The sequence below is a fragment of the Furipterus horrens genome, unplaced genomic scaffold, assembly GCF_987537825.1.
Source record: "Furipterus horrens unplaced genomic scaffold, mFurHor1.1.pri manual_scaffold_12, whole genome shotgun sequence".
Lineage (NCBI taxonomy): Eukaryota > Metazoa > Chordata > Mammalia > Chiroptera > Furipteridae > Furipterus > Furipterus horrens.
This window is the reverse complement of record NW_028327182.1, coordinates 51,128,013-51,142,959: the sequence shown is the minus strand read 5'-3', so window position 1 is coordinate 51,142,959 and position 14,947 is coordinate 51,128,013. Positions and strand designations below refer to the sequence as shown.

General features: G+C 39.9%; 1 pseudogene; it reads right to left on the bottom strand.

Annotated features, from left to right (window-relative positions):
* Nucleotides 1-13,585: 13,585 nt before the first annotated feature.
* On the bottom strand, nucleotides 13,586-14,705 carry LOC149996183 (SIN3-HDAC complex-associated factor pseudogene; annotated as a pseudogene).
* Between the last annotated feature and the right edge of the window lie 242 nt (nucleotides 14,706-14,947).

Below are 14,947 nucleotides of genomic sequence, written 5' to 3'. Positions count from 1 at the left end.
TCTGCATCATAGGGGTACCAGAAGGAGAAGAGAGAGCAAGCAAGTAATTGAGAACCTATTTGAAGAAATAAAGACTTAAAGTTCCCTAACTTGGTGAAGGAAAAAGACATACAAATCAAGGAAGCACACAGAGTCCCAAACAAGATGGATCCAAAGAGGCCCACTACAAGACATATCATAATTAAAATGGAAAAACTTAAAGCCAAAAAGAGAATCTTAAAAGTCAAAAGACAAAGTCAGTTACCTACAAGGGAGCTCCCAAAACTGTCATCAGATTTCTCAACAGAAACATTTCAGGACAGATTGACATGAAATGTTCAAAGTGATGAAAAGCAAGGACCTGCAACCAAGGCTATTTTACCTAGCAAGGCTATCATTTAAATTGAAGGAGAAAAAATGAGCTTCCCAGACATGATAAAACTAAAGAAGTGTGTCACTAACAAATTAGTATTAAAACAATTACTCCAGGTCTTGCTAGAAGAAGATGGAGGAGGAGGAAGAGGAGGAGGAGAAAAACCAAGGGAACATAGTTTTAAAAATGGCAATAAATACATATCGATCAATAATCACTTTAAATGTAAATGGCTTAAACGCTTCAATCAAAAGACATAGGATAGACTTCTGTCCAAGATGGAGACTTAGACAGACACGCTGTGTCTCCCTCCACAGCTAAGAAGGAATACAACTACCTCAAAACTAGAGATAACCAGAAGTTCCAGAAAAGCAACCTGCATGGAAGTCCAACAAACAAAGATATAAAGAAGAAATACTCATCCAGACAAGTAGGAGGAGCGGAACTGGGGTGGAGAGGTTGTGATGTGGTGGCAGCAGCAGTGGTGGCAGCATCAGGCTGACAGAAATCCCAGTCACATGGTTTAAAAAGTGGGGAGAGACACCTGAAGAGCGCTCCCACCACCAGACCAGACTGTGAAGCTCACTGTTCCAGCGCCAGAGAAAATAAAGTCTTATTGCTTCTGACTGTGAAAACCAGAGGGGTTTGGGGTGAAGGAAGAAACTACCAGTCTCTCAGCAGAGTCTGCTCATTTAAAGGGCCCCATGGTCATAAAATGTCCACAGATGTATCCACTCTTGGAAGGACAGCCAGAGCAACAAGCTAGAGAGGCACCAATCCCATATAGGAGTGGGAAAAGTGCCTGGAAAAGGGGCGAGTGCTGAGAAAGTGGCATTGTTCTCTTTCATACCCCTCTCCCACATACAGTGCTACAACGTGGTGAAAAGGGTCACCCAAACTGACGAATACCTAAGGCTCCACCCTTTACAACATAACAGGTGCGACAGCTCTACCTAAGACACAGAGGCAGACAAACACAGGAGCCTGTCAAAATGAGGAAACAAAGAAGTATGGCCCAAAAGAGGGAATGGATCAAGGTTCCAGTGGGAGAACTAAGCAACAAGGAGATAGCCAACCTAACCGATGTAGAGTTCAAAACACTGGTGATAAAGATGCTCACAGGCTTGACAGATATGCTTAAGTATGGCAAATGCATAAGGGAAGAAGTGAAGGTTATGCTAAATGAAACAAAGGAAAATCCACACAAAACCAATGGTAAAGGGAAGAAAACCGGGGTTCAAACCAATGATTTGGAACATAAGGAAGAAAACAACAGTCAACCAGTACAGAATGAGGAAACAAGAATTGAGAAAAATGAAGAAAGGCATAGGAACTTCTGGGACAACTTTAAATGTGCCCACATCTGAATCATAGGGGTGCCAGAAGGAGAAGAGGAAGAGCAAGAAATTGAAAACTTATGTGAAAAAATAATGAAGGAACTCTTCCCAAATTTGGCAAAAAAAAAAAAAAAAAGTAGACATACAAGTCGAGGAAGCACAGAGAGTGCCAAACAAGCTAGACCCAAAGAGGACCACACCAAGACACATCATAATTAAAATGCCAAAGGTTCAAGATAAAGAGAGAATCTTAAAAGCAGCAAGAGAAAAGCAGAGAGTTCCCTACAAAGGGGTGCCTATAAGACTGTCATCTGATTTCTTAAAAGAAACTTTGCAGGCAGGAAGGGACTGGCAAGCAGTATTCAATGTGATGAAAAGCAAGGACCTACAACCAAGATTACTCTATCCAGCAAAACTATCATTTAGAATGGAAGGGGAGATAAAGTGCTTCCCAGACAAGGTAAAGCTAAAGGAGTTCATCATCACCAAGCCATTATTATATGCAATGTTAAGGGAACTTATTTAAGAAAAAGAAGATCAAAATTATAAACATTAAAATGACAACAAACTCATAACTATCAACAACTGAATCTAAAAAATAAAAACAAAATCCAACTAAGCAAACCAGAATAGGAACAGAATCATAGGTATGGGGGTCATTTGAAGGGTTATCAGCTGTGAGGGTGAAGGGGGAGAAATGGGGAAATGGTGCAGGGATTAAGAAGCATAATTGGTTGGTACAAAATAGACAGGTGGAATTTAAGAATAATATAGGAAGGGTGAAGCCAAAGAACTTATATGCATGACACATGCACATGAACTAAGCGGGGAAGGATTGTTGAAGGGAAGGGGGATACTAGGCGGAGGGGAGCAAAGGGAAAAAATATTGGGACAACTGTAACAACATAATCAGTGAAATATGCTAAAAAAAAAAAAAAGAGGATGTTTGAATGGATAAGAAAACCAGACCCAGGCCCATCTTTATTGCAAGATGGCAGTGTAGGCAGATATGGCTTGCTTCTCATACAACCACATCAAAATTACAACTAAAATGTAGAATAACCATCAGCCAGAACCACCAGAAATCAAGTTGAATGGAAGTCTGAAAACTATGGAATTATAAAACTACATCCATCAAGATGGGTAGGGGGCACACGCACATAGAACAGGCTGGTCTCTCACTCACATGTGGTGGATAAAAATTCAGGAGGGATATCTCAGAAACAAGGAGTCCCAGCCCCATACCAAGCCACCACCACCGTCCCCCTCAACCCCTGCCATCCCAGAGTTCTAGTGCCAGGAAGATAAGTTCCTACAACTTCTGACTGCAAAAACCAGCAGGGATTGAGTCAGTGGAAGAAACTGTTGGAGTTCCAAGCAGTTCATCTTAAAGAACCCACATATGGACTCACCTACTCACACTTACTACCTCTGAGCTCCAGCACTGGTTTCTCCTAGTGGCATACAGGAAGAAACTAAAGTGTCTGGCATCAAGGTGAGCAGAGGCCATTGTCTCTTTGCTAAACCCTCTCCCCAACAGAGATGGCAAGCTGGTGCCATAACTGACACTCCATCAACATGGCCAATGTTGTTTGACCCATCTTGGATATCCCCAGAGAGTCTGCTCCACCCAACTTATAAGCCCACCGAGGCTGCTTTTCTATATGAATGGCTGGTCTTGGCCCATGCTTCACAATTTCCTAAATCCTATCAAACAAGCGACAGCTTGCCTCAGTGAGCTCCAAGCCCAGCACTATCTGCTGCCAGCTTAGATTCACAGCTTGGCTTCACCTAGGAATCTCCAAGTCTAGAATAAGCAGCAGCCACTTCAGATTGCTTTTTAGCTCAGGCAGGGTGCCCCGGGCAAAACACAGGTAGGAGCTGACCTTAGCCTGCACCACCCACCTGGTAAACTCCAGGGCCACCACACCCAGTGGATAGCTACAGATCATGTTGGAGCACCACCACAGTGCCCCTGCACAGTGATCCTCCAGGGAAGCTGGAGGTTGGTAGTCAGTGGTCACCACCAGTCCTTGCAACTGAGTGGCCTGAGTAAATCACTCCCATTGATTTGCCAACAGTAACCAAGGCTCAACTATAATAGGAGGGTGTGCTCAGACCACATGAAGGACACATCTGAGTACCCAGCTTGGGTGATAGGGGAGGCCATGCCACTGGACCCCACAGGACACCTACTATATTAGGACATACTACCAAGACATGGATTCATAGCAGCTCTACCCAATACTAAGAAACAAATACAGGGAGGCTGCCAAATTGAGGAGGCAAACAAATATGGCCCAAATGAAAGAACACAAAAAACCCCTAGAAAAAGAACTAAATGAAATGGAGATAGCCAATCTATCATATGCAGAGTTCAAAACACTGGTGATGAGAATACTCAGAGAAATAATTGTGTACAGCTAAAAAATAAAGGAAGAAGTGAGGTTATATCAAGTGAAATAAAGAAAAATATACAGGAAAGTAATAGTGATGGGAAGGAAGCCAGGATTCAAATCAATTATTTGGAACAAAAGGAAGAAATAAACATTCATGTGGAATGGAAAGAAGAAACAATAATTCAAAAAAATGAGGACAGAATTAGGAACCTTGGGAAAACTTTAAATGTACCAGCATTCAAATCATAGGGGTGCCAGAAGGATAAGAGAAAGAGCAAGAAATTGAAAACTTATTTGAAGAAATAATGAAAGAAAACTTTCCTAATTTAACCAAGGAAATAGACCTACAAATCTAAGAACACAGAGTCCCAAACAAGATGAACCCAAAGAGGCCCACACCAGGACACATCATAATTAAAATGCCAAAGGTTAAAGATAAAGAGCGAGTCTTAAAAGCAGCAAGAGAAAAGCAGAGAGTTACCTACAAAGAAGTTCCCATAAGACTATCAGATGATTTCTCAAAAGAAACTTTGCAAACCAGAAGGGACTGGCAAGAAATATTCAAAGTGATGAAAAGTAAGGACATATAACCAAGATTGCTCTATCCAGCAAAGTGATTATTTAGAATGGAAAGGCAGATAAAGTGCTTTCCAGACAAGGTGAAGTTAAAGGAGTTCATCATCACCAAGCCATTATTATATGTGGTGTTAAAGGGACTTATTTAAGAAAAAGAAGACATTAAACATTAAAATGACAGCAGACTCACAACTGTCAACAGCTGAATCTAAAATATAAAAATAACAGCAACAAAAAAACAAACTAAACAAACAACCAGAATAGGGATGGAATCATAGGTATGGGGATCATTTGGAGGGTTATCAGCTGGGAGGGTGAATAGGGAGAATGAGAGAAATGGTGCAGAGATCAAGAAGCATAATTGGTAGTAACAAAAGAGACGGGTGGATATTAATAGTATGAGAAAGGGAGAAGCCAAATAATTTATATATATGATCCATGGACATGAACTAAGGCAGGGATTTCTGGAGGGAATGGGGGTACTGGGCAGAAGGGGGCAAGGGAAAAAAATTAGAACAACTCTAACAGTAGAATCAATACAATATACTTTAAAAAATAAAGAAAACAAGACCCATATATATGCTCTCTTCAAGAGACCCACCTCACAATGAAAGATACTGACAAAAAGTAAAGGGATGAAAAAGATAGTTATACAAGTGGAAAAAAATGTATGGTAGTAATACTTGTAACTGAGAAAATAGACTTTAAAACCAAGAGTATAGAAACAGACAAAGAAGGATACCAAATAATTATAAATGGAACAATCCACAAGAGGATATGACTCTAGTAAACTTTTATGCACTCAACATAGGAGCACCTATTGACAGAAATACAGTAATTGTAAGGAATTTTAACATCCAGTTGACATCAATGGATAGATCTTTCAGACAGAGAATCAACAGGGAGACAATGGCCTTAGATGATACATGAGATCAGATGCATTTAATTTATATCTTCAGGGAATTTCACACCAAGCAGCAGAATATAGATTCTTTTCAAGTGCACATGGAATGTTTTCTAGAACATGTTAGGACACAAAATAAGTCTCAGTAAACTTTAAAAAATCAAAATCATATCAAGCATCTTCTCTGACCATAATGCTATAAAAGTAGAAATCAATCACAAGAAGAAAAAGAAAATACACAAAAACATGGAAGTAACAATAACATCTTACTAAACAATGAATGGGTTAACAACAAGATCATGGAGTAAATCAAAAGATAGCTTGAAACAAGTTTAAATGAGAACACAACAAGCCAAAATCTGTGGGACACAGGACAAGCAGTCCTAAGAGGGAAAATCATAACATTATAGGCCTATCTCAAGAAATTAGAAAAAGCACTGATCAGTGTGACTCAGTTGGTTGGGCATCAGCCCACAGAACAAAAGGTTGTCAGTTTGATTCCCAGCCATCGCACACACCTCCATTGCAGGTTTGGTCTCCAGTCTTAAATTCCTGGTCAGTCGGTGCGAGAGGCAACTGATCGATGTTTCTCTCTCACATGGCTGTTTCTCTCCCTCTCTTTCTCCATTTCTTCCCATCTCTAAAAATAAAAAATAAAAAAAATTTTTTTTAAAGAAATAAGAAAAAGCTCAAATACACAATCTAAGTATACTCATACAGGAACTTGAAAAAGAACAAACAAAGCCCAAAGTGAATAGAAGAAAGGAAATAACAAAGATCAGAACCTATAAACACAATAGAGTCTAAAAATAGAAAAGACCAATGAATCCAAGAACTGGTTCTTTGAAAAGATAAACAATATTGACAAACCTTTAACCAGACTCATCAAGGAAAAAAGAGAGAAGACCCAAATAAATAAAATCAGAAATTAAAGAGAAGAAGTAACAACTGACACCAAAGAAACACAAAGGATTGAAGAAATATTATGGACAATTAAATGCCAACAAATTGGACAATCTGGATGAAATGGAAAAATCCTTGAAGCATACAATTCTTCAAAACGAAACCAGGAATAGACATATTACAACTAGTGAAATTGAAGCAGTAATAAAAAAACTCCCAACAAACAAAAGCCCTACATCACAAGGCTTCAGGGGTGAATTTTAACGTCGTCGTCGTCGGCAGCCGTCCGTCTCGAGAGACGATGGTGTAGCTTCTCAAGTGTCTATCTGCACCGCCGAGAATGGCTGTGCAGAACGACTCAAAGAAAAACTAACACTTCTCCTTCTCAGATTATTCCAAAAATTCAAGAGGAAGGAAGACACCCAATCTCATTTTATAAGGCCAGCATTATCTTAATTACAAAACCAGATAAAGAAACTACAAAGAGATAAAATTATAAGCCAATATCCCTGATGAATACAGATGCTAAAATCCTCAACCATATATTAGCAAATTGAATACAGCAATACATCAAAAAAATTATACACTATGGTCAAGTGGTACTAATTCCAGGCATGCAATGTTGGTACAATATCTGCAAATCAATAAACATGATACAGTACATGAACAAAATGAATAAAAACCATGTGATTATATGAATAGATACAGAAAAAGCATTTGATAAATTCCAGCACTTGCTTATGATAACAATGCTCAGCAAGGTGGGGATAGATGGAACATACCTCAACATAATAAAGGCCATATGACAAACCAACAGCCAACATCATACTCAATGGGCAAAAACTACAAGAGCTCCCCTTAAGATTGGAAACAAGACAAAGAAGGTGGTTTTCCCACTCTTCTTCAACATAGGTATGGAAGTCTTAGCCACAGTAATCAGACAAGAAGAAGAAATAAAAGGCATCCAAATTGTCAAGGAAAAGTAAAACTGTCATTATTTGCAGATAACATGATACTGTATAGAAATTACCCAAAAAATTCCACCAAAAAGCTACTAGATCTAATAAACAAATTCAACAGGGTTGCAGGATACAAAATTAATATTCAGAAATCAGTGGTATTTCTAGATGACATCTGAACTATCGGAAAGGGAAATTAAAAAATCAATCACATTCACAATTGCTTTAAAAAGAATAAAATACCCAGGAAAAAATTTAACCAAGAATGTGAAAGACCTGCACTTGGAAAATTATAAGGCACTGAAAAAACAAATTGAAGAAGATATGAATAAGTGGAAGCATATACCATGTTAATGGATAGGAAGAATTAACATCATTAAAATGTTCACACTACCCAAAGCAATGCACAGATTCAACACAGTTCCTATCAAGATACCAGTGGCATATTTCACAGAACAAGAACAAATATCCTAAAATTTATATGAACCACAAAAGACCCCAAATAGCAACAGTGATCTTGAGAAAGAAGAACAAAGTTGGAGGAATCACTCTACTAATATTAAACTATACAAGGCTATAGTAATCAATACAGCAGGGTACTGGCATAAAAATATACATATAGATCAATGGAACAGAATAGAGAGCCCAGAATTACACCCACATCTTTATGGTAAATTGATATTTGACAAAGAAGGCAAGAGCATACAATGGGTTTAAGGTAGTTTATTCAATAAGTGGCATTAGGAAAATTGGACAGATATGTGCAAAAAAAAAAAAAAAGAAGAAGAAACTAGATAACCTTCTTACACCACACATAAGAATAAACTCAAAATGGATTGAAGACTTAAGTGTTAGACTCAAAACCATGAAAATACTAGAAGAAAACATTAAAAATCTCAGACATTTCTTGTAGCAACATTTTTTTCCTGATATATCTTCTTAAACTATGGAAACAACAAAAAACACAAATGAGACTACATCAAAATAAAAAATTCTTGCACAGCAAAGGAAACCATCAATTAAATGAAAAGACAACACACTGAATGGGAGAACATATTCTCTGATACATCTGATAAGGAATTAATATCCAAATTTTATAAAGAACTTTTAAGACAACATAAAAAAACCAAAGAATCCAATTTTTAAAAAGTCAAAGAACCTGACTAGACACATCTACAAAGAAGATATGCAGATGGCCAATAGACATATGGAAAAGATGTTCAACATCACTAGCCATCAGAGAAATGCAAGTTAAAACCACAATGAGATATCACCTCACACCTGTCAGACTGGCTATCATCAATAAATTAACATCAACAAGCATAGGTTAAGATGTGGAGAAAGAGGAACCCTCATGCACTGCTAGTGGGAATGTAGATTAGTGCAGATACTGTGGAAAGCAGTATAGAGTTACCTCAAAAAATTAAAAATGTAACTGCCTTATGACCTAGCTATCCCACTTCTGGAAATTTATCGAAGAAACCTGAAACTCTAATTGAAAAGAACATAAACACCCTATGTTCATAGCAGGGTTATTTACAATTGCCAAGACAAGGAAGCAGCCCAAATGTCCTTCTGTAGATGAGTGGATAAAACAACTGGTACATTTACACAATGGAATACTACTTGACTATAAAAAGGACCTATCTTTTGCCTCAGCATGGATGGACCTGGAAAACATGCTAAGTGAAATAAGCTAGTCAGAAAAAGATAATTACCATATGATTTTACTCATATGTAGGATCTAATGAACAAACTCAACTAACAAGCAAAACAGACAGACTCATAGACAGAAAGCAGGCTGACAGTTCTGGGTTGGGGATTGAGGGAAGTGAAGGAATTGCGAAACAAAACAGAGACAGAACTCATGGACAACAGTGTGGTGATTGTGGGTGCATGGGGGTACGTGGAGGTGGAAGAAGGTATAGGGAGGATAAATGGTAATGGATGAAAATAACAATAAAAATTAACTATTAAATAAATAAATACATACATACATACATAAAAAGAAAAATAAGCCAGTGGCAAAACTTGGATCATGATAGTTCACGGGACAGAAGTACGGTGTTGGGTTTTCTTTCTGCAATGAAAGCCATAAGACCTATTGCCTTCCATTTACCTGCCCTTCCCTTTGGGGAAAATTTGTCCTCAATTCATGTCCCATGGTTACAGTATTGCCCCATTCCCAACGGTCAACAAGAAGATGTTAATACTTAAGACTTCTGATGAATGAACCTTCCTAGCGCTGTGAGACCATGCTCTCTCTCCAAAAGGTTGGTCATCAGTGCATCCTTTGGATTGATATATGACCAAAAGGGGAAACTTGGGATTAAAAAAAAAGGGGGGGTCTATGGGAAGTAGTCTCACATGGTGATCTGATCATACATTTTTAACTGGACAGGACATGGTGGGTAGCAATACCCCAGGCACAGGACTTCTTTACTAAAAGGCATACCTTTGGCTTAAGCAAGCCCTGTCCATTATTTCTGTGCATCTAGGTTAACACACCTTTGAAATAAGCTATAACCACCTTCAAGAGAGCACACAACCTTGTTAACTATCCTGTAATCCAATTCCCACCCCTGGCTGGTTTGGCTCAGTGGATTGAGCGTCAGCCTGCGAGCTAAGTGTCGCTGGTTCGATCTTCCAGTCAGGGCACATCAGAGAAGGAAAACTCTGACTCCAAAAAACCTCCGCTGCCTTGCGGCATACCTCTTCAGGGGAAAGGCTAAGGGAGTAAACCCCGACAGAAAATCCGGAGCCGGAGTCCCTAAGGCGGTTTGACGTTGTAGTCAACACCGGCAACTCCTGCGGCGCACCTGAAGCCAAGCTGTATTGACTCCGTCTTTCCCTTGGACCCTTCAGCTGCGAAGAGAGGGGGGGTCTGCTGCATGGGCAACAGCAGACCCTCCATATCACCCTGCCCAGGCTCTGTAGCTTCAGCTTCACTGGAGAGGACACTCCAGCGTCATCGCAAGATGTCGATTCAACACGGGAGGAGACAGATACCGTGTCACTCCCGAGTCGGACTGCACAGCCATTCTCGGCGGTGCAGATAGACTCTTAAGAAGCTACACCATCGTCTTTCGAGACGGACGGCTGCCGACGAATCCAATTCCCACCTTGCTTTCTCCCATTTCCATGTAATCTTTATTTCCCTTTTAAATTTCAAATGCATAAAAGAAGCATCAAAACTCTTATTCTTGGAAGCCCTTGAAATATTGTTTCCTGGCATTTGTTGTCAGTGTGACTCAAATGAACTCTTATAACAGTTTCTAAAAAACAGATTAAAAAGTATTTAAGCCTATAGAATTTACCATAGCTGGGTCTGAATTTTTTTCAGGCATTATCAAATCTAGGTTAGTATTGAATAAAAAACTAGAAGCAAATAAAATAAGTGATAATAAAACCTCAGTTTTAGCCCAGGCCACACGGTGGCAGGCTTACTCTGTGTTCTGCTTCCTTTTCAGGACAGGCGGGGGGGGGGGGGGGAAGGCAGGGAGTAGGGGAACAAACTTGATTAAGAAACAAGTCTCAATGCTTGGATTTAACTGCATTAAACCTCATCTTTTAGGGAGTTAACTTTTAGAAAAGATGACATAGTTTACTAGTTTTTCAAGATTATATTTTCTCATAAAATGTTCTTTACATTGTATGGTACCTGAGCAGCAAGGATTTGAACCTTCAATAGGACATTCCACTTCTAGATCTCAATTTCATCATCACTAAAATAATGAATTAGGATTACTTACAGTTCTAAAATCATCACACCTCTCTTATAATTAAAAAGGGCCTAAATATTCCTCTTCAGTAACAATAACTTGTTATATTGCAGTTAACTTGATAAGAAATGGTCCTGGCTGGTTTGGCTCAGTGGATTGAGCGTCGGCCTGCGAGCTAAGTGTCGCTGGTTCGATCTTCCAGTCAGGGCACATCAGAGAAGGAAAACTCTGACTCCAAAAAACCTCCGCTGCCTTGCGGCATACCTCTTCAGGGGAAAGGCTAAGGGAGTAAACCCCGACAGAAAATCCGGAGCCGGAGTCCCTAAGGCGGTTTGACGTTGTAGTCAACACCGGCAACTCCTGCGGCGCACCTGAAGCCAAGCTGTATTGACTCCGTCTTTCCCTTGGACCCTTCAGCTGCGAAGAGAGGGGGGGTCTGCTGCATGGGCAACAGCAGACCCTCCATATCACCCTGCCCAGGCTCTGTAGCTTCAGCTTCACTGGAGAGGACACTCCAGCGTCATCGCAAGATGTCGATTTAACACGGGAGGAGACAGATACCGTGTCACTCCCGAGTCGGACTGCACAGCCATTCTCGGCGGTGCAGATAGACTCTTAAGAAGCTACACCATCGTCTCTCGAGACGGACGGCTGCCGACGACGATGATAAGAAATGTTTTTTGAGTTATATTGCCAAGGTTTGAATTTCAGTTATGCCATTTATTAACTAAGATATTAGGTAAGGGACTTAGCCTATCAAAATTTCAGTTTCCTCATCTGTAGAGTGGTACAAATTATAGGACATGTCTCATGGGGTTGTTAGAATTAAATGGGGAAGAAATATGTATAGTAGACTGGCAAACTCCTCACCAAACCACATGTTTTCTTCATGGCAATACAGCTAAACCACATTTTTCATCTTCACTTGCCATTAGTTGTGGTCATATGACTGAATTATGGCCAATGTGAAAGAAAGTGATGCATTCTACTTCTAGACTCAGGCCACATAAATCTCCCATTGTGATCCTCTTTGTTCTTTCTCCTGCAGGTTTCCCTTGGAAGCCACTTGTTAAAAATGGCGGAACTACAAAATGAAAGGTCCTATGGTCCCAAACCACAGCTTTAAGGAGAGCTTTATGCCTGTTAGGAATACTCGTTTGAGACTTCATATGAGTAAGAATTAAACTTCTATTTTGTCAAATTACTGAGATTCTGGGGTTTAGCTACCATTAACTAAAACAGTATGTAAGGCACTTAGCACAATGCCTGTCATAATACTACTTAATAAATGTTAAAGCTATTAATATTATGATTCTTAATAATACAAACCAAGAGAACTAAAACTCTGAACTTGAAAATGAGCAATATGATTGAGATCCTTCTGCAGTATACTCTAGAAAAGAAAGTTGTGTGTGCAAGTAGTAAAAATCTGAACAGTTCATGTTCAGCAAAAAGTCAGTATTTTGTATCTATATTTGCTATAGTTTTTGAAATTTTTGACAACATAATGGAGCTCAGCTTGACACTCCCTGCTATCACGGGAAACTCCCAGACAGCTGCAGGCAGGCGTGGGGAGGAGGAGGGCATGGGAACTGAGGCTGTCAGATGGGAACATGAGTGGTGAGAGCTGGGGCACAATTTTGCAAACAGACTAAAGGGACTTTTTCACTGATGAATGGAACTCAGGGTCAAGGTGATGAAAAATTTTTAGCCCTGGCTGGTGTAGCTCAGTGGATTGAGTGCCTGCCTGTAAACCAAAGGGTCACTGGTTCAATTCCCAGGCAGGGCACATGCCTGGGTTGCAGACCAAGTGCCCAGTTGAGAGCACGTGAGAGGCAACCACACATTAATGTTTCTATTCTTCTTTCTCCCTCCCTTCCCCTCTCTCTAAAAATAAATAAAATCTTTAAAAATTAAAAAAAAATAAAAGAAAATAAAGTGACAAACTCACAACTATCAACAACTGAATCTAAAAAATAAAAACAAAAACAAACTAGGCAAACAACCAGAACAGGAACAGGTAGGGGGATCATTTGGAGGGTTATCAGCTGGGAGTGGGGAGGGGGAGAAATCGGGAAATGGTACAGGGACTAAGAGGCCTAATTGGTTGGTACAAAATAGGCAGGGGGAAGTTAAGAATAATATAGGAAAGGGTAAAGCCAAAGAACTTATATGCATGACCCATGGACATGAACTAAGAGGGGTAGGATTGCTGGAGGGAAGGGGGGAAGAGGGGAGCAAAAGGAAAAGAAATTGGAACTACTGTAACAACATAATCAATAAAATATACTTAAAAAAAATAACCCATTCAAAGCTATTTTAGAAATTTTCTTTTGGCAGAATAGCTGATACCCAAGTTAAAAATAGGGTCATTTTGTTGTTGTTTTTCTAAAATTTAAATTGTTTTTTTATTCCCTTCTACATAAGCCTCAGTCACCACTCCTGAGTGGAGACAGGCAGAGGCTGGCCCCTGCTCCTTCAGTTTCTTAGCAGCTGCTCTTTTATTGCTGTAACAAAGCTTCAATAGATATGTGTCAATGAGGACTTCCACAAAATGGCCTTAATAGATATCCCCTCAACATATTTTATGTTTTCCCCAGTGTGTGAGATCTAAAAAGGAAAAAAAAAAAAATTGGTATTCTTTTAGAGCCATAAGCCATCTCTGTATCTGAGCCATCATCTGACTGGTTACTATCACATGGAGACTGAACCAGAGAGGCACTTGAGGTGGTTCTATGAGCATCAGAATTGTGACTATTAAATTATTTCTGCAGATTTTTCATCTGGTTGCTTTTTTAAATCCTGTTTCCAAATAGACTTTTCTCTTTCATTGGTTTCAATGTAGTCTTTCTGGAGAGAGAGAATCATCAATTTTTTAAAATTCTCACCTGAGGACATGCTTATTGATTTTATAGAGTGGGGAAGTGAGGGGGAGAGGGAGAGAGAGAGAGGGAAAGAGAGAGAGAGAGAGAGAGAGAGAGAGAGAGAGCGAGCAAGAGAAACATCAATATCAGAAACATGGCTCGGTTGCTCCTCCTCTGTGCCCCAACCAGGGATCAAACCTGAACATGTGTATGTGCCTTGACCGGGAATCAAACCCATGGCCCTTTGGTCTACTGGATGACATTCCAGCCAACTGAGCCACATCAGCCAGGGTGAGAAAGATCAATCTGTTGTTCCACTTATATATACATCCATTGATTGATTCTTGTGTGTGTCCCTGACTGGGGATGAACCAGCAACTTGGCCTATCGGGACAATGATCTAATCAGCTGAGCTACCCAGCCAGGCTAAATCTAGTTTTTGGACTGGGTCCTGCCCATGCATCTACCACATGATTCCAGGTTTGTTTTTTTCACGCTGCCAGCAATTTCTTCCATCTTTTCACAAGCAGAACACAGGAATTACAGATGTCTCCTGAACAAGTCTCATGCCACCCAAAACAGGTCTCATAGCGTTTACTCTCAGTGAATCAAGAATTGGAGGACTTAGCTCTGCAAATACAGCAGCCCTCTGTACTTCGGTACACACTTGGCTTTTTAAAACCAAACATCTTTTCTTCTGGACAACAGTCTTCCAAAAACAGCTGTTCCACGTGCAATGATGTCCGCGAGGTGCTGAGTTTATGTGGGGCCTACTACTACCCCTCCAATTGCTGCCTCCTCCTCAACTACCTTGTCTAGAAAGATTGTCTTCTGCAGTTCTCAAAATAAAGACATTTTAAACCAAGACTAAGAGAATTTCCTTCCCATAGACCCTTGCAGAAAGAAGAAATATAAGCCTAACAGGAAAAGT